Source organism: Myotis nattereri, assembly GCF_964212035.1.
Source record: "Myotis nattereri genome assembly, chromosome: 12".
NCBI lineage: Eukaryota > Metazoa > Chordata > Mammalia > Chiroptera > Vespertilionidae > Myotis > Myotis nattereri.
In genome coordinates, this window is record NC_138087.1 from 71,938,575 (window position 1) to 71,962,366 (window position 23,792).

Sequence of the window (23,792 nt, forward strand, 5' to 3'; positions counted from 1 at the left end):
CCCTTGATAAGGCCCTCTAGTTTTACTTATAAACCAAATGTTCGAAAGGTAGCCCCAAATAATGCTGCTTTAGAATAGATTTCTACAAATTAGCAAGACTCTGGGAATGAAGGTGCCAGGGTAAAATATATTGAATACTGTAGTATAGGTCACACATGCATTCTCATTTATGTATCATCATCATTTATGGGGTTGATTTTACAAGTTATACAAGCAATAATACTTCTTATTAGCTAGGTAAAAAATTGAGATTATTAAAGGTCGTGCATTTTTTAAGACTCTCACACATCTACCAAGTGGAGTAGATACAAACTGAACCTAGGTTTGTCTAATTGTATTAAAGCCCATGATTTTAACTGAAATCAGTGGCCAGAATTGTGTAGAGACTTGAAACCCTGCTATATAAGAAGCAGTAAAAGAATTGAGGAATGTTTAACAAGGAGAGGTTCAAGCTTATGAGGAAGGGGAGAAATGATGGATGTTTTAAAATCTTGTAAGACTATCATCTGTATAGAGAAGGTCATTATTGAAGGGGACCAGGACTGCAGCAGGGCAGCTGGTGCTGAATATTACGATTGGCATTCTGATGAATAGAATTGTTGAAACATTTGGCAGGGGTGCCTGTGGGAGCAATATCACATAATTAGGAAGCCCTTGTTTTCATGCACAGGAAACACAACTGGAAAGGGATCATAATCATCTGCTCAGAGAACTTACGGTTTGATATGGGGAAACAGGCAATAAGGTGTCTCATTATTGTAGACACTCAAGCTGGACACTTATGTTGGTGAGAAAACTAAGTATCCAGTGAGAATGGTTAAACCCAGCACTTCCAAACTATATTCTGCAAAATCCAAGCACTTTCCAGCATGCCAGTGGGTGACCAGAAGAAAATGGTTCTGTAGTCAAATGAATTTGGGAAATAATTATAATCAAATTTCTTTTCTGGGGGACTTCTCAGAGCTTGGGAAATGGGCATTGTGGCTCTCTAAGAAATTAATAGAGTAGACACTAATTCATAAACTTTTATTTGATCAGGAAGTCCTTCTCCCGTGGAAACTTACCAATACCCAGTTGGGGGATTGTTGGTGAGGTGATGATCGCTGAAGTTCTGTCTCATTCTGAAATTTTGTAATTTGTCAAGTACCAAACAAGCTAAAGTTATAATTTAGTACTAATCTTGGAATAAAGTTTCTGTGTTTTCTTAAATAATTTCCTAAGCTTCAGTGTAGTGTCCCTGGCTGGAAAAAAAAATGATTGCTGAGACTTTTCACCACTAATATTTTGTGGTTTTCTGGAGGCTTGAGAACATCAAAGAGGAGTTTCACCTAGTAGACAGTTTGCCGCGGCTTGCCTCTTCTGATGCTAGCAAGTCTCCAGCCTGGTGGCTTTGAGTGTGTATGTATTGTGTTCTGGTTCCTATTCTGCTAGATAGCTGCTTGAGGAAAGGAAGCCAAAAGGACCTCCCACCCTCAAAGTTTCCAAATTAGTTTTGCAGACCTCAGCAGTGTAGACTTCTTGAAGATACTGCGGAGATGTGCAGCTCTGCAGTTGACCCCTCTTAAACAGTACATAATTCTGAAAAACTTGGAGCTCCTCCATAAAGCCACATTTCAGTTGTACATTTTAGGCATGAGATTTCAGCCAGCAGCCATAATATAACACTGCTGAGGATTTCTTTTCTTGCAAAAATGTGCATTTGGAGAAAACTTAAGAACCTAAAATTATAAGAATTAAATTCACCTTCTGTGTTAACTAGAGTGCTACAGATCAAATGATAAATTATAGAATTGTAGAGTTTGATATCCTCCAAGAGATTTCCTAGTCCCAAGTCCCCTATAAGACTTTGATCATCCTGATTTCTCTGTGAAGTCATTGGTTAGCTCCTTGGTCACACTTAGTTTGAAGCCATGCGGTTTCTGAGGCGGATCAATGAAAATCGTGCATCTCTTATCAGCAGTATGGCTGTTCTTCTCTTAAAAGTATGTCTTCCATTATACCCATCTGTATTTCCTGCTCAGAATTCTGAAGTTACAAAGGGAGAAAAATCTGTTCTCCCTTCTTCAGAGTGATCTTGAGTTTTGGAGACAAAACACATCTCCTCTGCCATCTCTGAACAGAGTTTCAATCTTTCAATATAAATAATCCCCTGTTCCTTTACTGGCAATAATGTGAACAACCAAAATAAAGCAGAGTCTTTGAATTCAGAAAGTCCCACATTTCCAGAACCTATTCTCCTACTTACAAACTTATGATCTTGAACTCTCTACTTAATGACAGTGAGCCCCAGCTTCCTCATTTTAAAATAATAGGCAAAGATAGCTACATCATAGAATCGTTGTCAGGAATAAATGTGGCAGAGCACATCAGCCTTCTCCACAGTAAGCAATGAGTACCCTCCACTTCTCCCTACTCTGCATTGGCCTCGCTTCCCTCTTTATACAAACCCAATATGATGTGACATGACTTCCACATGCAATGCTTCTTACTGTCTCTCAGGGATCCCAGGGTCTCGAGGTAGACATCATTCCAGATAAATTGCAGAGCTGGAGTCTCACATCCATGATTTTGGCCGTTAAACTTCTATTAAATGAAACCACTCTGTAGTATTAAAACATCTCATTTCTCTTTATATGTTGCAATGTGGACCAAAGAAAGAAGGCCTTGAATATCTTTCAATACAATATTAATATTGGTGAGAGTGCCTTTGAGAAGTCAAAGCAGCCAGTGTGCTTGGACAATAACTAATTTCCTTAAGGATTATTTTATTATGCACTCAGTGTTCTGAAATGCCAGTATCTGCAGATGCAGTGTGATTACTTTGCCTTTTTCATTTCAATTATTCTTTAGGAAGAGTGATCATTTTTCATTATGGAGAAAAGAACTTGTATGCTTTGGACTAACACAATAAAACAAACCAAAACATCATCTCTCATAGAGGTCTGACGTCAGATTAATCATGCTGGAGGCAATGTAGGTTACTGGCCTGGGATGCAGGTGCCTGGTTCTGGTCCCTGCTCTCCACTGAATTGACATGGAACTTTGGCAAACGAAAGCTTGTCCTTTTGTGATCCTCAGTATCTCTCATCTGATCATTAAGGGACAGGACTATGTGATGTTTAAGGCCAAATTTACTTCTGTATTTCTAGTGTTTATAATATAGGACCTATTTGGTGGAGCTACACCCAGTGGTCAGTTCTAAGAGCTTCCCATATAAGGAAATAGAAAACACCCATTCGATCCTAGAGAAAGTATGGAAACTTCAGGTGGGGGCCTGAGGCCAGAGAGGCAAATGTTACCTTTTTCATCTGAGAGAGGGAAAAACAACTTGCCCAAGATTTTTGCAAAACAAATTACCTGCCAATCAGGGACCTCTTGCCTCTCTGCTTTTTTATTCTGTGCCTATGCCTAGCTGGAAACCACTCAGATATGGGCTTCCTCATTTTTCTTGTCTCCTCTGTCTACACTTCTTGCATCAATAGGTAATAAAGATGTAGGAAATGCTGGCATGGCATTAACAACAGGTCATCTTAAGTTGTTATGCCTAAAATTATTCTATAATACTATGAAAATGCTCTCTCCAAACAAAGTTTTCTGAATTATGTGATATAAACTACAAATCCACACTTTGAATTTCTCTTAACAAAACCTGTTTGATAAGAACAATGGAATAGTGTTGTATAATGAAAGAAATATAAGGGAATTCAGAGCTTGATTATTGATTCTGAAGGTTAGGAGTTCAGTGACCTTGAGGAAAAAATTCACTGCAAAAGCCTCAGTTTCCTGATATAAAAGGATAGAATTCCCATCTCAGAGAGTTATTGTAAGCCTCAAATTATATGGAATATTAAAATTTGTTGCCTAGTGCCCAGCATACAGATCTCAATAAATGCCCAATAGGTATAGTGAGATTTGAACCCAAGCAAAATTTTTTAAGCACTACTCCCCAGGCCCTTCAGTGAGGTTTATTTGAACCATCTTTAGGTAGAGCTCCTAATTCCAAAGATGTATCTGAAAATAACCTTTAAATAACTTGAATTTATATTTGAAAAGGTGAATTATCACCAGGCTGCAAATCAAGTTCATCCACTTTTCCTATTTTAAGGTTCTTTCATACACACACACACACACACACACACACACACATATAATTTTCATCATGAAAAAAATTGTGAAAACTCTACACTTCAATAACAGTATATTTATTCTTTAAATCTACAAAGTAGACTTCCACAGGGAGAGTAGGTAAGGGGATAGTAAGATCTGATTCATATCCCTTCAGTCTTTGTATTGTACCAATAGAGAAGAGGAAAGAAAGATATTCCTGATAGTCCTAAGTATAAGTGAATCCACCCATGACAATACTTGAGCAAGGACTTGAACATATGCCTGCCTGTGACAATGCAATTAAACAGGTGGATGGTGGCTTGCAGCTTTCAGGAACATTTGCACAATGTAGTGGTTTATTCAAAGCAAAACATTTACTGCTTCCTCCCCCTTAGTGCCAGAAAGTTGCAAGAGGATGGAGAAAAATAAACGTGTAGAGCTCCAATTCTCTAGCTCCTTGTCCGGTTCTTTGCAATCATCATCTCATTATATCATCCCAAGAACTCAGTGAGTTAAATACTATGATGCCTGTTCTTTAAGAGGAGAAAACTGGAGCTCACAAAGGAAAAGTCACTTTTTTTTTTCAAGTTCTTAGAGCTTAAAAATTTAAATCTGTCCTAAGCTTGAAACAGTTGTAGTAAGACTTGAAATCATAAATTTTTCTTGTTTACTGGAATTCTAGTTAGCGATTTGTTTTACTGCCCATGTTGCTGTTTGCTGTCTCATGTCCCACAATTTCCATAGCCATGCTATTGCGTAACCCTTGGATTTTCTTCAGTGCTGCTTAAATGCCACCTTTTCAGTACGGTCCACATTGTCCACCATAATGGAACTTGAAACACCTCTTCCAGCTGCACAGCCCACTTACCCTGTCTACATTGCATCTTTTTTATAATGTCTAACAAACTATATTCTTTTATTTTTTATAATTGTTGTTCCTTTGTCTTCCTCCAGAATATCAGCAACAGAAGAGCAGGGACCAATGTTCACTTTTGGCCACTAATGTATCCCACTCATTTAAAACAAGTCTGGACTGTATAAAAAGTTCAGTAAAATTTGCTTTATGAATCCCTCAGTAAGCAGGCCATTCTATCATGGTTATCAAATGTGACTTTAGAATCCTTCTCAACATGCCCTTATCGTTGGCTGCTATCATTGAATCTGAGTTGTAATTTTAACTGAAATTCAAATATTGTACATCTGTTTCCTTTTCTGTAAAATGAAAATGAAGATAGTACCCTCTATCATAGGTTGTTAGGAGGACAAAATGAGTTGTGAGTACACAGACTGTGGTAGTCACTCAGTAATTCTTTCTTCTTTACTGCCTTTCATTTACCTGGCCTATAGCACATGTATCTACATAGTTCTAGTTAAAACACACACGTGTAAGAGTCTATATTATGAAGAGAGTCATCTTGATTTTCCACATCATTCTGATATGTGAAATGTTATTACAACCTCATTCAAAAAGTATTCCTCAATCCTTCAAGGCAAAATTATTTGTTTTCTCATTTGAATTCCCATAGAACTTGGTATATACAAGCCTTCCTATCTTATTTTATGTGTTTATTGGCTGCTTTATTTATAAGATTTGAATTCTTCCAGGGCAGCATCTATATCTTATTACTCCCTTTACTCCGTTTCCTGAGATGACAAATGTCTTAGAGTATCCAATTTGTACATATTTATTATACGATTAATAGCACTATAGCATGTGGGCACAGTAAGTGAACATGAAAATGACTAAATTCAATCTCTGTAGTGTATGTGGGGATACTGAGGCTCAGAGAAGTGAAATGAACGAAAAAAATCATATAGGCGCAGAACCCAATTTTACAATCTCTAAGTCCTTTCTGGTATAACTTTTTCACTTTTCAATTAGATATGCTTTGACATAATTCATTAACTTGCTTTTCTTTAATTTCATGCTTAACCTTTAGAATAAACCTCTATTAAAAGTCAAATTTGCACAACCACTTTCTTTTGGAAACAAATGCCAACTGAATAATTCTCCATAAAAGGATCAGAATAAATAGTACACAGAGTTGACGATTTAAACTATCTGGCCTGTGATTGAACTGACTAACCCTTGGGGAAGTCTGAGTCATTAAGTCTATCCCAGCATCAAAGAAATTAGAGAAGGCTATGTGTGCTTAAGAGGAGAGACACTGTCTCCTTTGAATCTGTTTCTCTGCTGGGCCTTATATGAACTAGACCCTCATTCACATTTGATGCCTTGAATTGTATCTAATCCAACCTACCACCAAGTGTGGGTATCTGTACTCCTTGCTTAATTGTCCAGTGTTCACTAACCTCAACTTCTGTATATCCAGTAACAGAGTACTTAACTGCCTGCAAAAAGTCAATTGAACTGAGAAATGCCTCGTGGTAACTTTGACCTATTGGCCAGAGTTCTCTTGTCTGGACCACAAAGCACATCACTTTCTTTTTCCCCAGAGAAGACCATCTGATATTTGGAAATGGTGACCACTGCCTCACCACTACCACCCTCCCAACCCTACTATTCCCTTCACATGCATACCAATGGAAGTCATCTCTCCTTTAGGCTCAAGCTATTTTCAATGGGTAATAAACCAAAAATGTTTGGTCCCTTTCTTTTCTTTGATGGCAAAATCTCTTTGATTTACCATGAAAGATTGTTTTTGGACTCCCAAAATGAAAGGCTGAGTTGACCAACAACAAACACATCATTCAGTGGTGTCGGTCAGACACAGTCTCATTCCACATCATTTAAGTGGCATATGGGAAAGGAAAAGGAAATAGCATTTATGGAATGCTTACTATGTTTTGGCCACATTACAGTGATTAAGTCCCGAGACCTTTGCAGCAATCCTTTGAAGTGCATATTATTATACCCCATTTTATAGGTGAGAAAACTGAGACCCGACAGTTTTAAGTAACTTTCTCCAAAGTAAACATCTCGGAAGTGGTAAAGCTGGAATTTGAACCCAACTCTGTAGAATTCCTGGCAATCTGCCTAGCTGTCTCCTGTCTCAGGGTGCACAACTGTGGTCAAAACCCTGCTTCCTTTACTTGTCCTGAATACCCTCCATGAACCATAAACCATATGGCCTTCCAGTAAATCTAATATAAATGTACTAAAAAGTCCACAACTGACCAATTGAGTGATGTGTCTTGCCTAGTGGTCTGTGTCTGAACATGGTTCCAAAGGGCAGAATCCTATGATCACTGATATTCTCTGCAGGAGTAAGCCCAAAACTAAATACCTTACTCAACATTTTAAACTGATTACTCTTGTGTAGTTTTTTTTGTGAATGACACAACAATTGTCTTGTCACACTCATCTTTTGGTATACTTCCTCCACACATCTAAGCTCTCACTGCCCATTCTGCCTATAAAAAAATCTCCTATTTGTACTCTTCATCTTTATTGCAATTGTCTTTATTAAGAGTAACCTCTGCATTACTTGTTTATCCTTATTACTATACTTCCTCTTGCCAGCTTAACCTAATTGTAGTCATATATACTCTAGTCCAGTGATGGTGAACCTTTTGAGCTCAACATGTCAGCATTTTGAAAAACCGTAACTTAACTCTGGTGCTGTGTCACATATAGAAATTTTTTGATATTTGCAACCATAGTAAAACAAAGACTTATATTTTTATATTAATTTTATATATTTAAATGCCATTTAACAAAGAAAAATCAACCAAAAAAATGAGTTTGCGTGTCACCTCTGACACGCGTGTCATAGGTTCGCCATCACTGCTCTAGTCCATTCTCCAAAGTGTATCAAGAGAGATATTTCAGGGAGAGATAAGAGTATGCCATCTCTCTCTTCAAAAAGTCTTCAGGGCTATTAGGAGGAGTAGTCATCATATTTCCTTTTTCAGGAAACTCCACTAAAGTAACATCACTTTGTCATTTAGTCTAACTCAACTCTTGTTCTTTAGAGGGGAAGGGAGTAAACCTATTTCTGGGTGATAGAACTTGACCTGCATTTCTTGACTGAGTGGAGCCAATATATTCAAAGTCCATGAACTTACTAAGAATTTACTCTTTCTTCCCTTTCTGCTAGGGACCAGTGTGACTTAGGACATTCTAGGTAAGAATGTATAATTTGCAGACTAGAGTTTTTCTTTATCCTGTGACTATCAATCAGCATGTTTTGCTGCAGTAATAAAAGACCCGCAAATCTTAGTGATGTAAAACCATAAGTATTTATTTCTCACTTAGGGTGTGTGTCCCTGAAAGGTAAGTAATAGCACAGCTTCATGTCTTCTTCCTCCCAGGGCCCAGACTAGTGGATTAGTTTCTGTTTGGACCATAGCTGATCATCAGGGCAGAGAGAAAGAAAACACAGATGCAGGGAACCTCTCACTGGTTCTCAAAGCTACTCCTGGGACACATGTCCATTCTGCTTATATCTTACTGGACACACAAGTATTTTGACCACACCTGAGTTAAAAAGCGTGGGGTGCTGTATCCTGTCACAGGTAGGGGTCCAACAGAGAAGGGCATAAAATGTGAGTGAATAGTGATACACAGCACCACCCATGGAGTACTCCCAAAGTTAAGACTGAAGGGTGAAACAGAGAGCATTAGCAAGCCCACTTACTCCTATAGCTCAGCCAAATCGTCTAATTTAATATTTAGGCATTAAAAAGAAAAAGCTGACATTTGAGCTGATGCTCAGAAAGAGGAAGCAATTTGCCTCCCTTCGCAAAGCTTGTGAGCCTCGAGCAAGGACTAAAAATGAAAGCTCTTTCCATTATATCAGATTGCTTCTCAAGCTTCATTGCCCATGTCTGGCACAAAGGAGGTGTCGAGTACATGCATGTAGGATTGAGTCAGATTTATATGACCCACTGGTCAGTCTCTCCCTGACATGCATTTTTTTTTCTGTTCAATAAACACAGCTTCCACCTGTGTTCTGTGGGTTAGGAAACTCCACCACAGCTCCAACACACAACTTCCACAGTAAATAAATCCTTTGCCCTTCAGCCAGCCTGTCCAGACACACATTTTGATTCCTATGTTGGTGTCATATCGCCAGACCCCAAAACAATAAATTAAAAACAGACAAATGTCTTAGGAACAGGAAAAGCTTCCACGTGCCACCCCTCATTCTTGGTTTAATGTTAATCCCATTTCCCTGCTTCTAGGCCAAGAATCTTCTCCCTCAAGCCCCAATCTTGTTCCTCTCTGGAAGAAAGACTCAGTATTTCTTGAATTCATTTAGTGTGTTTTTCCTGCTCTTCAGTCATCTTCCCTAGTAAACTTCTTCCATATGTCTGCGAGCCATTGTGTTAAAGAGCTCTGCCCAAACTCCTTATTTATTCTGCGAGGGTCAGAATGGCAGTCTTAAGTCTGGTATTTCCTCACGTTTGACAGCTTGAATTACAGACTTCGGGTACATTTAACGTAATCCATTCATGTGGAATGGCTGTTGTTCCTCTCATAGTAGTTTGAAAATATAAATATTTACAAACCCCGAAGACAAAAGCTCTTACTGACAAAGTCTCTAAAGCAACAGCTCCATGTACAGGAACCTTTCCACTTAAGAGTTTTCCACTGACAGTCTCAATTCTCCTGGGTCATGTGCATTCCATTTAATGCTAATGGAATCTTAGTGAAATCACTGGAACAGATCTCTATGTGTCCAAAGAGGCGGGGAACAGAGTGAGACGACAGGGCACAGATTTTCTCAGCAGGATACATTCAGCTAGCTCCTGTAAGGCAAGTCAGAAATGAAGTTCCGGGAATTGAAGAGAGGGTCTGATCCGATGGGAATTCCTACTACTTGGGTGCCTTCTCTGCTCAGGGACTATGATAAACACTCTGCATACCATGATTTATTAATCACTCATCCATTTTACTGATGTAGAAATAAGGCTTTGAGAGAGAAATGAGTTTGTCCACTGTCAAACACCTAGCAAGTGAAGATCCCGGGAATTTGATCACAGACTTTGTCCTTTCAGGATTAGAGGGCCTAGGAGGGTATAATATGTAAATCATTTGAATGTAGATAAAACAGGTAATACCACGTAGATCTACATTTCTGAACTATTTTCTTTTAACTATACATAATGTATAATAGCAACATTTGGTTGCTTCTATTGTCCATTTTCTCTACTTTATCAATATATAACTCCATTTATTTATTTTAAAGGTCTACCCATCAATATTAGTTGGGATTGTTTTCAGCTGTACATAAGGGAAATTAATAATAATAATACCTTAAAGTAAAATTTTAAAAAGAGGTCTTCATTTTAAAGCTTATTGAGGAAGGAGGCAGGATATGGTATGGTGGCTCTATTTACATTAGTAAATACCTCTTCGCTCTACCGTCCCTTGAGTGTGTACTTCATCTTGCAGACTATATTGGCTGCTACAGTGGCACTCATTAAAACCTTGCCCCAATTATCAGGAAGAAAGAAAAGTAGGGAGAAAGAGACCATAGCTCCCCCTTCAAGAAGACTACCTGGAAGTACTCTCTACATACTCCCTCATCTTACATCTCTTTAGCTAGAAAGTCCTTGCTGATGACACAGTTGCATAAGAGAAAAAAGGATGAGGAATGTAATTATGGGTGGGTGATAGTATGCTCAGCTTAAGTTATGGCTCAGTGTTATTTACCGTGAATGGAGCTATGAAAATCGGCCCGTTTGCCAGACATTGTAACCAGAAGTAGAAATCCTAACTCTTGCTCTATAATTTTTGTCTTGACTAAAGAGAATTTTCGTAGAATGGATATTGGAAAGCAACAGGAAGTCTTGGCTCACCATATTTCAAATCCCATCTTAAGTACCACCATCAGGTGGTAGAAAGAGTGCTGGCCTTGGCTTCAAACAGTCCTGGATTCTATCCTGTGTCTCTATAGATGGGAAATAAACAGGGATAGATGGCATAGACAGAAATATAGATATAATTGAGCTACCAGAAGAGTGGAGTCAGATAGGAAATCTCTATCTCATACAAATCCTGTCATAATACAGGGTAGAGAGTAAGAGAACAGCATTTTTAAAAATCTAAGTGAATCAAAGTGTATAACTGGCACAGTATGTTAGAAAGAGTTCAGAGTTTCAGAGATCCAAAATTTCAGGGCACAAGACCCCAAAGAAAGTGTAAATGCTAGAGCAAAGACTGAGTCAGTGTTTGCCTTGCTCTAGGGCCAAGATACCAACATGAGGAGCTTGTAGATAAGCCCCGTATCTAAGAAAGGTAGAAAGAAAAGTAGAATCTTTGGAGAAAATCAAAGGACTTTGTACTTTTAAAATATTCATGTGAAAATGGGGCAAAAGTGGCCCCAGCCAGGGACATGTCCAATCTCTATATACGGAGGCCAAGGCCACTCAAGGAGACTAGCTCTGAGACTTGGCAAGAGATGGTCCTAAGAGGCATCGGACAGGATGGGCTTAGATGGCAAACAACTGAGGAACCAGAGTTTGGCCACATCCTGGATAATCTGTGGTCAGTGATACATTAACCAGCCTTGTCCTCACAAAGTTTTAATTGGAGTCATTTCCCATGAATGTAGCCAAGAAAACTGTAAAAGAAAAGAAAGAGATGAAAATGAAGAAAACCCCAAACCATTCAGTGAAGTCCCAGTGGATTCCAGGACCAGAGCTGACAGAACGAAAGCCCAAGGGATTTTAACCCTGTCTCTACTTGGATTCTGGAATCAGAGGAATTCTGTCATGTCTCTGATCCTCATCTTGGGGATATGTAAAGAGGAATATCTGCTTCACGGTGTTGTGTGCATTAAATGACAATAGAGATTTGGAAGATCTTTGTTTAGCTGTAAAACACAGTATTCATGTGAGCATCCAATGGACAGGACTTTCCTAATAACATTCCTTCTAATTCTGATGTTTTTGTATCCAGTCACTTTCTCTAAGTTGTCCTCATTCTAATATGGTCAATTTATATTTTGCACCTTTGGATGGTTTCATAATACTACCAACTTTTTTTTTTGAGCTAGGTATAGACAAATCATAATGTGTTCTGGTTTTAACACCTAGCCTGTTGAACAACTTTTATGGGAATGTATTATGAAAGTTGTTTGAGGTGACAACCATTGAGATAAAAACTAGAAATCTAATTATTATTCTACACTTTCTGTTTTAGAGAAAAAGAGCTTTAGGCTACTCTGCTAAACTTGTTTATGAATTACAACAGAGTATTTATATATACAAATGTACAGCTTACCAATAATAGAAATCAGCAGTCTTCATCCTGATTAGAATTTGAGCTTGTAACCAGTAAGCATTTCCTACGTTAGGGGAATATGATAATGTGTTAATGATTTTAAAACATTAATTTGATCATGAATGTGGTGAATTAAAAAGCATAGTAAACTTAAGAATGTAATAATAGATTATATTCATTAATTGGTATACAATTGAGTAAAAATCACGTGTGTACCTGAAGTTCTTTCAACAATTTCCTTAAAAGTAGCATGGGCTTATGCTATAGGTAGGATCCGTGATTTACCTACTATTTAACTTGACTTGCATGTCACTTACCTCTAGCTAAGGAGAATGCTGAAGAGGTAATTTGAAGAAAGAAATGGAAAGCTTTGAAATGCAGAGAAGGGGTGCATAAGAAAAATACTCTGGGAATTAAAGATTTTAAAAAATGGAGTCAGGTTATAAGTCTAGGCTCTTTTATTAGTTACCTGATGACCTTGAGAAAGTTACACATACTCTGTAAGCCTTAATGTTTTTATCTGAAAAACTAGATGCCTGGTGCACGAATTCATGCACCAGTGGGGTCCCTTGACCTGGCCTGTGGGATTGGGCCAAAACCAGCTCTCCGACATCCCCCAAGGGGTCTCAGATTGCAAGAGGGTGCAGGCCAGGCTGAGGGACCCAACCAGTGCACAATCGGGGCCGGGGAGGGATGTGGGAGGTTGGTCAGGAGGGGAGGGACTGCGGGAGGGCTCCAGGATGTGTCTGGCCCATCTCACTCAGTCCCAATCGGCCGGACCCTAGCAGCAAGCTAACCTACCGGTTGGAGCTCTGCCCCTTGGTGGTCAGTGCACGTCATAGCAAGTGGTTGAGCAGCCTTAGCATATCATTAGCATATTATACTTTGATTGGTTGAACAGCTGACTGGTTGACCCGATACTTAGCATATTAGGCTTTTATTATATAGGATGGTATTTACCATACCTGGCTCTCAATGTCATTGGGAAGAGTAAAAGTAATAGGACATCTGAAGAGTAGACTGCCCTCCTTTAATTCTTTTCTCTGCCATGTTATCTGTGTGACCTTGGGCAAATTCTTCACATTTCCGAGCCTCGGTTTTTTTCATCTATAAAATGGTAGTAATACTAGTATATATATTATTTGAAGTGTGTGAATATTAAGTATGTTAATAGACATCAATACTTAGTGCCTGGTACATAAATGTTATAACTACTAATATATAAACTATAGCACCTGACATATATTAGGAACACAGTCAATTGTGAATATTATTATTATATTTATTCAAGGATATTTTCCTTTCTGTACTCATAACATAAAATAGGCATATTAAACCCACTTCATAGATGAAAAGACTAAAGTTTAGCATCTGGGATCTATTGAGATTCCACAAATACCTGGAACCATAACCCAAGCTTTTTTAAATTCCGAAATTAAGTATCATTCCATATACAATATTTCAGAAGTTAGGCAGACCCTTTGGTTTCTCTAAGAACATACTATTTCCATTAGAGCTTTCTCACCTCAAATTGCAATCCCTAAATTGAAAAGTAGAGTTACTGTTATGAACTGACAGTTTAGAATTCATTCCACTTGTCTAAGTTCTTAAGTTTCATGTATATATATGTATAGGGAAGTTAAATATATTCTCTTGAATGTGATTTATGAGTCCATTCTGACAAGGTTCAAGAGGATCAGTTCTAATATACCCCTGGACTGCATGCCATAACCTAAACACTGAAAGGAAAGTTTAGGAAAGCAATTTTGCAAACAGGCTCACCATAGGTGAAATCATAGTATCTTGAATTGGAAGCATTGGCCCCAATGATTCAACTTGCCTTAGAATTGAAATTGACTAAAGTTATTATAAGTTTGTGGCTTATCTGGTTTATATTATCCAAAGGGAAACAGATACATTTATGGCGTCAGTGGAAGAGAGAAAAATGGTGTCAGTCTCCAAGCCCAGGGGAGGTGGCTCTTCCCAAGGAAAGACTTCAGTAGAATTACTTCCTTTCCTCTTTGGGGAGACAGAGGTAGAAGTTAAGTGACTAGGCAGGGAATGAGTGCAAAATAAGACTAATCTCAATTTAAAAGACTGATTGACTTTCACAGCCTCTGTTTTAGACTACCTTGATTTAATGGTATTCTACATTGTCCAGTACCATGAAGGTTACTTTCCAGATTATGATAGTCTTGGGGCCACAAACATCAATAGATCCTGCCCTGGCCAGGGTGGCTCAGTTGGTAGGACGTTTCATGCACCGAAAGTTTGCCGGTTCAATTCCCATTCGGGGCACATGCCCAGGTTTCGGACTCAGTCTTTGTATCACACTCACATCAATGTTTCTCTCCCTCTCTCTATTCCTCTATCTCTAAAAATCAATTAAAAAAAAAGACCATAAGTAGATCCTGTTTGCCAACCCAAGACTTAATGTGCCTTCCAAGGGTTCTGTATCAAGATTATATGAATGGCAAGTAGTAATATCAAACTCAAGTCAAACTGCTTTAAACCATAACAGGGGTTTATTGGCTCATCTAATCTAATAAAAGAGAAACATGGTAATTGGCGTATGACCGCTACCCTTCCCATTGGCTAATCAGGGAGATATGCAAATTAACTGTCAGCCAAGATGGCGGCCGGCAGCCAGGCAGCTTGAAACTAACATGAGGCTTGCTTGCTTCAGTGACGGAGGACTCCAACGTTCCCCGCCTGCCTTGCAGGCCTCTGAGCCTGCAGTTTGAAACATTTTAACAAATATAGAAGCTTAAAAAAAAAACACCCAGAAACCAGCTTTCAGCGAGCTGGGATCTCAGAGCTGGAGTCAGAGCTGGAGTTATACATTGTTTCGATTACCTACTTTCAGCAGCGGAGGCCTAAGAGCTGGAGTCTCAGAGCTAAAGCTGGCCCAGAATTAAAAAAGAAAAAGAAAAAAAGGAACGGTTGGGAGCTTGCGTCACCCTCCAGCCTGAAAACAGCCCTCAGCCCCTCACCCAGACTGGCCAGGCACCCCAGTGGGGACCCCAACACTGAAGGGTGTGTGACCAGCTGCAAACAGCCCTCAGCCCCTCACCCATGGCTGGCCAGGCACCCCAGTGGGGACCCCAACACTGAAGGGTGTATGACCAGCTGCAAACAGCCCTGAGCCCCTCACCCAGGCTGGCCAAGCACCCCAGTGGGGACCCCCACCCTGAATAGTGTGTGACCAGCTGCAAACAGCCTTCATCCCCTCACCCAGGCTGGCCAGGCACCCCAGTGGGGACCCCCACCCTGATCCAGGACACCCTTCAGGGCAAACCAGCCAGCCCCACCCATGCACCAGGCCTCTACCCTATATAGTAAAAGGGTAATATGCCTCCCAGCACCAGGATCAGCGGAGCCGAGTGGCCTCCCGGCACCAGAATCCGCATGACAGGGGGCAGTGCCCAACCCCCCTGATCGCCCTGCAGCTCTGTGTGTGACGGGGTGGGACCACAACCTCCCTATCCGCCCTGCTCTGTTCGTGACAGGGGAAGGCGCACCAACCTCCTGATCAGCCGTGCTCTGTGCCTGAATCGGGGGAGCTCCCCAACCCCCTGATCGCCCTGCGGCTCTGTGTGTGACAGGGTGCAGTGCCCCAACCCCCTGATCGGCCCTGCTCTGTGTGTGACAGGGTGTGACGCCCCAACCCCCCCTCCCACCCCTCCCACGGGCCCTGCTCTGTGTGTGATGGGGTAGAGCCATAACCTCCCCATCGGCCCTGTCCTGAGTGTGAGAGTGGTGGCGTCCCAACCCCCTGATCAGCCCTGCTCTGTGGGTGATAGAGGGCGTCGCCCCAACCCCCTGATCCGCCCTGCTCTGTGTGTGACAGGGGGCGGTGCCCCAACTCCCCTATTGACCCTGCCTTGAGTGTGACGGGGCGGTGCCCCAACCCCCCAATCGGCCCTACCCTGAGCGTGACTGAGGGTGGCATCGCAACCTCCCGATCCGCCCTGCTCTGTGCATGATAGGGGAAGGCGCCCCAACTTCCCAATCGGCCCTGCTCTGAGCCCGACCAGGGGCTGCACCTAGGGATTGGGCCTGCCCTCTGCCACCCGGGAGCAGGCCTAAGCCAGCAGGGCGTTACCTCCCGAGGGGTCCCAGACTGTGAGAGGGCACAGACCAGGCTGAGGGAGCCCCCCCCCCCCCGAGTGCACAAATTTTTGTGCACCGGGCCTCTAGTGTAATATAAAAGTCCAGAAATAGCACTGATTTCATGTGAGGTTTGATCCACTGGCTCAAAAGAGAATGTTAGAACACAATTATTCTCCATCCTCATTTTTCAGCCTTGCACTCTTAGTGCCAGATCTGTCTGTCTGTCTGTCTGTCTATCTATCTGACTTATTTTTCCTCAGGCCCCAAGATGATTTCCAGAGCTTTGGGTTCCTTTGTCCATATCCAGTGGGGAAAAGGAGAGCATTATTCCACAGTACATATTGAAGGTAAAGAGTTTTTTGGGTTTTTTTTGCATACTCAGTAGCAGAGTATCTTTTTTTTTTTTAACCCACCATCTAACTTCTTTGAACCAACCATCTATAATAATAATAAAAATGTAATATGCTAATTAGACTGGATAGCCGAACTACCTTCCAGATGACCTTCTGGACAAAGCCGGGCTGTGAGGGCCAAGCCCCTTGTACAAATTTCGTGCATTGGGCCTCTACTTTTGAATAAGAGAATAGCATACACTGATATGATACTGTACACTGATAGCTCAGAAATGTGGAGGTTGGCAGATTGGGTAGTCTAGTAGCAACCACCAAGTTTCTTCATCTTCTGGACCCAACCTGTCTTTTTAGCCATACCTTCTACTTTGGATTTCACTTTCCATGCATAGTGAACTACTTGTAGATTGGCAGGCACACCTTGATCTTGCAGCCTCTCTTCCATTCTACTTTCCTCCTGAAATGCCCTCTATTTCCGTATTTTCTAAATTATATCCATTCTGTGAGGCCCAGTTCAGTTCAGATCCATATTATTCTCAGCTGGAGGTTCTCAGTCTGTCATCTTATATCCCACAGAAATTTCTATGTCCTGGCTTTCTGAGTCTGATAGATTTTAGCCTTGTATTTCATTGTACTGCATTGTATCTCTTCTGGATTCTGCATGTTCTCTGAGAAGGAAGATTGGACCTCCCTTGCCATTGATTCCCCTTAGAGTACTAATTACCTGTCTTGAATATTGTAGGGAAATAAGCCACTGGGTTTTGGAGGTCATTTTCCGAGTGATACTCAGTTTATATGTGGTAAGGGTTTAGCATTCTGGCAAATGGCTTATCTAATAGCCAATTCTTCCCAGCTACTTATATCAGTGAACCTGTCAGCTGGCAGCAGAAAAACAAACAAATAATAACAACAAAGACAGGGCTTAGCAAGTATTTATTTTTTACTTTTCAAAAAACATCCCTAAAACATCCCCATGGGCTATAAGCCCTTGATTCATGGATCATAACAAAGCAACATTTTCTTTCTTTCCACGTCTTCTTCCTTATAATATCATTCTATTTAGAAGACATGTACATGAGAGGGAAATATATTGCATGTTTTCAGAACTGAATGCTGTATTTAAAAAGGGGATTGTCTGTAGCAGGGGTACTCAAACTTTTAAAACAGGGGGCCAGTTCACTCTCCCTCAGACCATTGGAGGGCTGGACTATAGTTTTAAAAAAAACTATGAACAAATTCCTATGCACACTGCACATATCTTATTTTGAAGTAAAAAAACAAAACGGGAACAAATACAATATTTGTATTTGCATGTGGCCTGTGGGCCGTAGTTTGAGGACCCTTGGGTAGTGTTGGAGCATAGGGTAAATAGAGATAATGGTAGGTGACACACCACAAAGAGACTTAAATACCAGGCTAAGAATCCAGACCCTTATCCAGGAGCCAAAGTGGGGACATGCACAGGCTTAAACGAACAAGTGACCGGGTCACATCGTTGTTCACTTTGTTGAGAGTCCTGTCAACTTTCTTACCACAGGGAGAAGGGCTTTTTCACCTTCAAACTTTGCTATTTTTATTTTTGACTGTATCATTCATAGATATCTCAGATTTAGCCCATATAAAATAGAATTTTGGATTTTCCTCCCAAAGCATGATGCTTCCTTTGTGTTCTCTTCATCTCAGCAGATGGCTCCACCATTCACCTTGTGTTTGAACAACAACAACAAAAATCTAAAGCAGTGGTTCTCAACCTTCTGGTCCTTTAAATACAGTTCATGTTGTGACCCAACCATAAAATTATTTTCGTTGCTACTTCATAATTGTATTGTTGCTACTGTTATGAATCATAATGTAAATATCTGATATGCAGGATGGTCTTAGGCGACCCCTGTGAAAGGGTCATTCGACTGCCAAAGGGGTCGCGACCCACAGGTTGAGAACCGCTGATCTAAGGCGATATCCATGATTCTGCCCTCTCTTTAGCTCTGCGTACCAATCCATAGACAAGTCCTATAAATTCTATCTTCACACCTACCACTGAATCTATCTATCTCTTTCTCTCTCTCTCTCTCTCTCTCTCTCTCTCTCTCTCTCTCTCCCTCTCTCTCCCTCCCCCCCCATCCCCCATCCCCCATTTCCCCATCTCTTCCCTTTCCTTTTTTCCTCATATTAATGGTCAGTGTCTTAGTCCAGCAGCTCCTGATGGCTATGGTAGTTATCCCATGATAATTTGCAGGTCAGTTATTGTCCATCTTTAATCCATTCTCTATACAAGGCAATCATCTGTCCCCTGACTCCTCCCACTCCAATTCTTTTCACTCTTTCTCTCATTCAGAAAGTCCATAAATTTATCCATGTTTTCCTCCCTCAGAGCCTTTCTCTATGCCATGTTCTGTGTGGGAAATGTTCTCTCTTCAGCCTCTGCATAAGGCTGCAGTTTTCTTTATCTTTCAGGCCTCAGCTAAAAGGGTATCTCCTCAGAATGGCCACCCCCGCCCCAACCTTCTGTAAACAGTTCGCTCCTGTTATTCCCTATTTGAGTTCCTTGTTCACAGAATTTATCACATTCTCTGTGCACTTGTTTATAGTCTTTGTTGTTATGCTTTGTGTGTGTTTCTCTCATCAGAAGGTAACTTAATAAGGTAAGAATTGTTAGCCTTGTTACCCATTTTATCCCAACCCCTAAGAAAGGATTTCTATTCATTTCTGCCCATCTATTGTATTTCATAGAATGTTTATTGAGTCTAAGCTTCCCCTGTATATGAAACAGTTGGTAATTTAAACTCCTTTACTATCCAAATAACCAATGTCTTTAAAAAAAAAAAAAGTCTCAAGATTGTGGGATTTATGATTCCCTCACCACAAGGAAGCATCCTTGATGGAATTGATGAATGCACTTGATGCATATCTTGAAGAAAAGAGGTTGGGATCTGTGAAAAATTACAATTTGTGCCCTTATAAGGCAAACCAGACATTGCCAAACAAAGATTCTCAAACCCACAGAGTCCTTGTGGTCTGAGATGTGCCACTGCGATTCACCCAGTGGCAATGAACAATGTTTTCCAGGGGATGAAAACATACGCTTCCTTTTTTTGGTTCCTTTACTACCAAACCTTCTCCCTAATTGGGCTTTTGCCAAGACCTAAGCCTATTCCCTCCTTTGCTTCTATTCTAAGGCCATCCTCTGCTTCCCTGAGAGAAATTACTCCAGCTCATGCTTCCCAGCTATCAGATTTCTGTTGACAAATCTTAAACCCAAGTTTCTAATCTCCATCCCATCTTCTAATCAAGTCTGCTTTTCCATCAGCCTACACCATGGATTCCTTATCACTCTGTAGACTAAATTCAGATTGGAGCCTGGCAAAACTGAGTGCAGCAGCTGTGCCTCTAAGCCTCAACTCTACAACTTGCTACTTTCTCTCATCAATATTTTCTTTGCACACAGCCTTGTATTTGCCCCTTATTAATGTCTTCTGTTAATATATAAGAATGTGGAAGTGGGAAATATTTCTCAGTCTTATCTTACACAGTTGTAAGATACAAAGGCTGAACACTGCATAACTATAGAGGGCGTCATTTATACTGCGGTGGTACCCTCTGAGTTGGGTCTGGTAAAATCTCTGGTTCTCTTCTACTTTTTTCATCTTCTGTGCCAGACACAAGCTTCTCTACATTACGGACACCAAGAAAACGCTATTGAAAGACAGCTTTGGCCAATGGTGAGAAGCTAAATGTGTCAAAGAATGTCATATCCACACCTTAAGTCTTCTTTCACTGGATTCTGTGAAACATTGCCGTGGCTCTCTCCTCATGTAGGTTGATCCATTCTGAAAAGAACATGTTTATGTTAAGTGTTGTCAATTTATTTCTTACTTCCTTGTATAATCCTCCTATTGTGAGGGCATGGAGCTCAACAAAGAAATGCAAAGCAGAATAGCAGTTATTTCCTGCTGGCTCTGCACAGAGCCTGGTCATGGTGGTTACTCAATCAGACAGTTGGAACACGGGTTGCCTGTGCTGAGCACTTGGATAATAAATTTACAGTAGTGATTGGCAGAGGGCTCTCAACCAGAGTTCTGCAATGAGGAATCTAAAAAATAAACAAAAGGGACTGTCTGTGGTCTAGCTCAGGACCTGGCACTTGGTAGGGACTGAATGACTTAAAGTTAACCCTTGCAATGTCGGGATGTCCTTGGGTAATTGCCATGAATCTAACGTGGTTTAATAGAAGAGATCTGGCCGGGAGACTAACTAGATATAGGCCAATGAGCATGTTCTCTAATTTTTAAGAGCTTCAGGTCTCTTTAGTTACAATTTATATCCCTATAGATTTTACACACTTAGATTTGTACCTTTTCACAACCAGAATCTTAATGAATCTATACTTACCACAAATATTTAAGGGTATCTGCAATAAACAGGATGTATCCGAGCACTCATTATAACCAATTTTTGAAATAATTTATATATATACACAATCTATTATCAGTAGATACATACTATTAAATAAATTATTAAAAGAATGAATGCTGAAAGCCTTTTTAATTTTTATGTATTTTTCTTCCTCAGTGCTCCTGGTAAAGATTCTGACACATGATAGAAACTTCATGAGTTAGTGAATGAGTCAGTGAGTAAAAATTGCATATCTCATTGCTGGCCAGAGCTCTTTGAGACTTAATATACAGCCCTCGCAGAGCCTTGGATAGCCTATATGCCATTGTAGCTTTTCTGTATGCCTTGACGAGCAGGGGAAATATAGATATAATTGCAACATGATAGGTAGCAGCTATTTCAATTACATATTGAATTAAGCTCTGCGTTTCCTAAAGGTCAAAACAGAGCAATTGCACAATGGATAAAATGGATCTCTTTGTCTGCTAAAAACAACATAAAAAAAATGAATGTATAAGGTCATATGAAGGGATCAAGAAAAGGAGTTGTTCATACTGGATCATATCCAGGATCACTTCTTGTAGTTCTAGGCTGACTGACTCAATAGGTTAGTGTGTGTCTGCATCTATAATGAGGTCAACTTGAAGCAGCCCTATGTTTCAGGATGTTTGACTTTAAGTGATACTCTCAGTTTTCCCACAGAGAATAGCCCTAGTTCCCTGAGAACTCGCAGAGTTTTTCAGTGTTGGTCAATCACCTGCCTGCATTCCAGCTGTGCTTCCAGACTGGCCTCTTCCTATCCTCCTTGTTTTTTCTCATTGCCTCCCTTGGTTCTTCTCTCCCCCTCTAATTATTTTCCACCAAAACTCATGGAACATCAACACTGCGTCTGGTTCCACATCATGCAACATGTCAGACATTGGTGATATAAAAGTCAAGCATTTCCCTCTTCCTCCAGTATGTACTCAGCCTTTCGCACCTGCTGCTACAAGGTTCAGGCTTATAAGATACACCATCCAGATGTGAGCTGTGTGAGAACAGGATGCAGAAATGCCTGGCACATCAGAGGTACTTGATTCTCATTTGTTGAAGAAATTAAGCTAATGTCTTAATCTAGTATTTTCTCAATTATTCTTTAGGACAGTACTCTGAGAAACTATTCTTAAAAAAAGAAAAGAAATCTGTTGGTCTAATGCAGTGGTTCTCAACCTGTGGGTCGCGACCCCTTTGGTGGTCGAACAACCCTTTCACAGGGGTCACCTAAGACCATCCTGCATATCAGATATTTACATTATGATTCATAACAGTAGCAACATTACAGTTATGAAGTAGCAACAAAAATAATTTTATGGTTAGGTCGCGGGTCGCAACATGGGGAACTGTATTTAAAGGGCCAGAAGGTTGAGAATCACTGGTCTAATGTGTTTGGGCAATGCAACATCCCTATCCTCTGCTAAGAGAGTCACAAATCATATAAAAATGGTAAAGGCTCTGAGAAGTTCTGAAAGAATGAACTATGTTTCACCCAGTTTATACCAATTTTTCCAAGTTTGTTTGACCACAGAAATACATGTTTTTAATATAATATCACATGGGACTAATAATCTGTGGGAAAGGCCTTCAGAGTTACTTTCTTCTCAAATGAAGTGAAGGAAATGGCGGGAAGCTGATGGTCGACAGAGTGTGCTAAACCAGATCAAGGCCATTCAAGGAGTTACACTTGAACATTTTCCAGTCTTTATCATTTGTTTCTCTTCCAACACACTCCATTCCAGCCAATGCTCAAGGACAGAGCCACAATTCCTGTCTTCCTCCCTTTGCCTCTGTTGTTTCCTCCTGAAGTGGCCATCTTCTCCCGCATCTTGCTCCAGACTTCCTCTTGCCACTTTCTTTCCAGCAGTCATCACAATAAAAAATCCTCTTGCTAAGGCCTGGGTCAGATATCTCCACTTCGGACTATGTCCACAGCCGTTTTCCTTTACAAAAGTTCCTGCCCCTGCCCAGTGCCCCCGAGAGGAACTCATTTCACCTGCAGCAGGTGATTTAGCAGTGTTTATTTCTATTCTTAAATGTTCCTATGGCATACATCAGATTAGCTGTTTGTATAGAGACTCCCAAATAGGAGCTTGTCAATAAATGTGGATTTTGGATTGAAATCAATATTTTATTGTTGCTACATCACAGCTGCCTTGTATCGTGCACATTTCCTTGACCAATTCCCTTTTTATAGCATCACTACAAAATTGGGTAGTTGTACCAAATTGGAACATTCGGTCAGTGTGTATATGTTGGTGTGGCATTTTTAAGTATACTCTTATTCTCCTCTCATTGAGTGTTTTGCAGATGGCAGGAACAGCATGAGCACCCATTCATTTTGTGTAGCACCAATGAGCTTCTAAAAGGAAAGGCATTTTCCCTTACCCCCAAGTTTATGGCTTAAGGTTATTACTTAAATATATAATTTATAAGGAGAAGTCATATGTGCAGTATATATGATATATCTATTTCAATTTACAATATCTATAGATTAAAAATGGCTTTTGTAATTTATGACTTTACGTTATTTGTTTATTCTACTTGTTTTTCTAACTTTGGAAGGAGGAGATATTTAAAATAATGCATTAAAAATCCAAAGT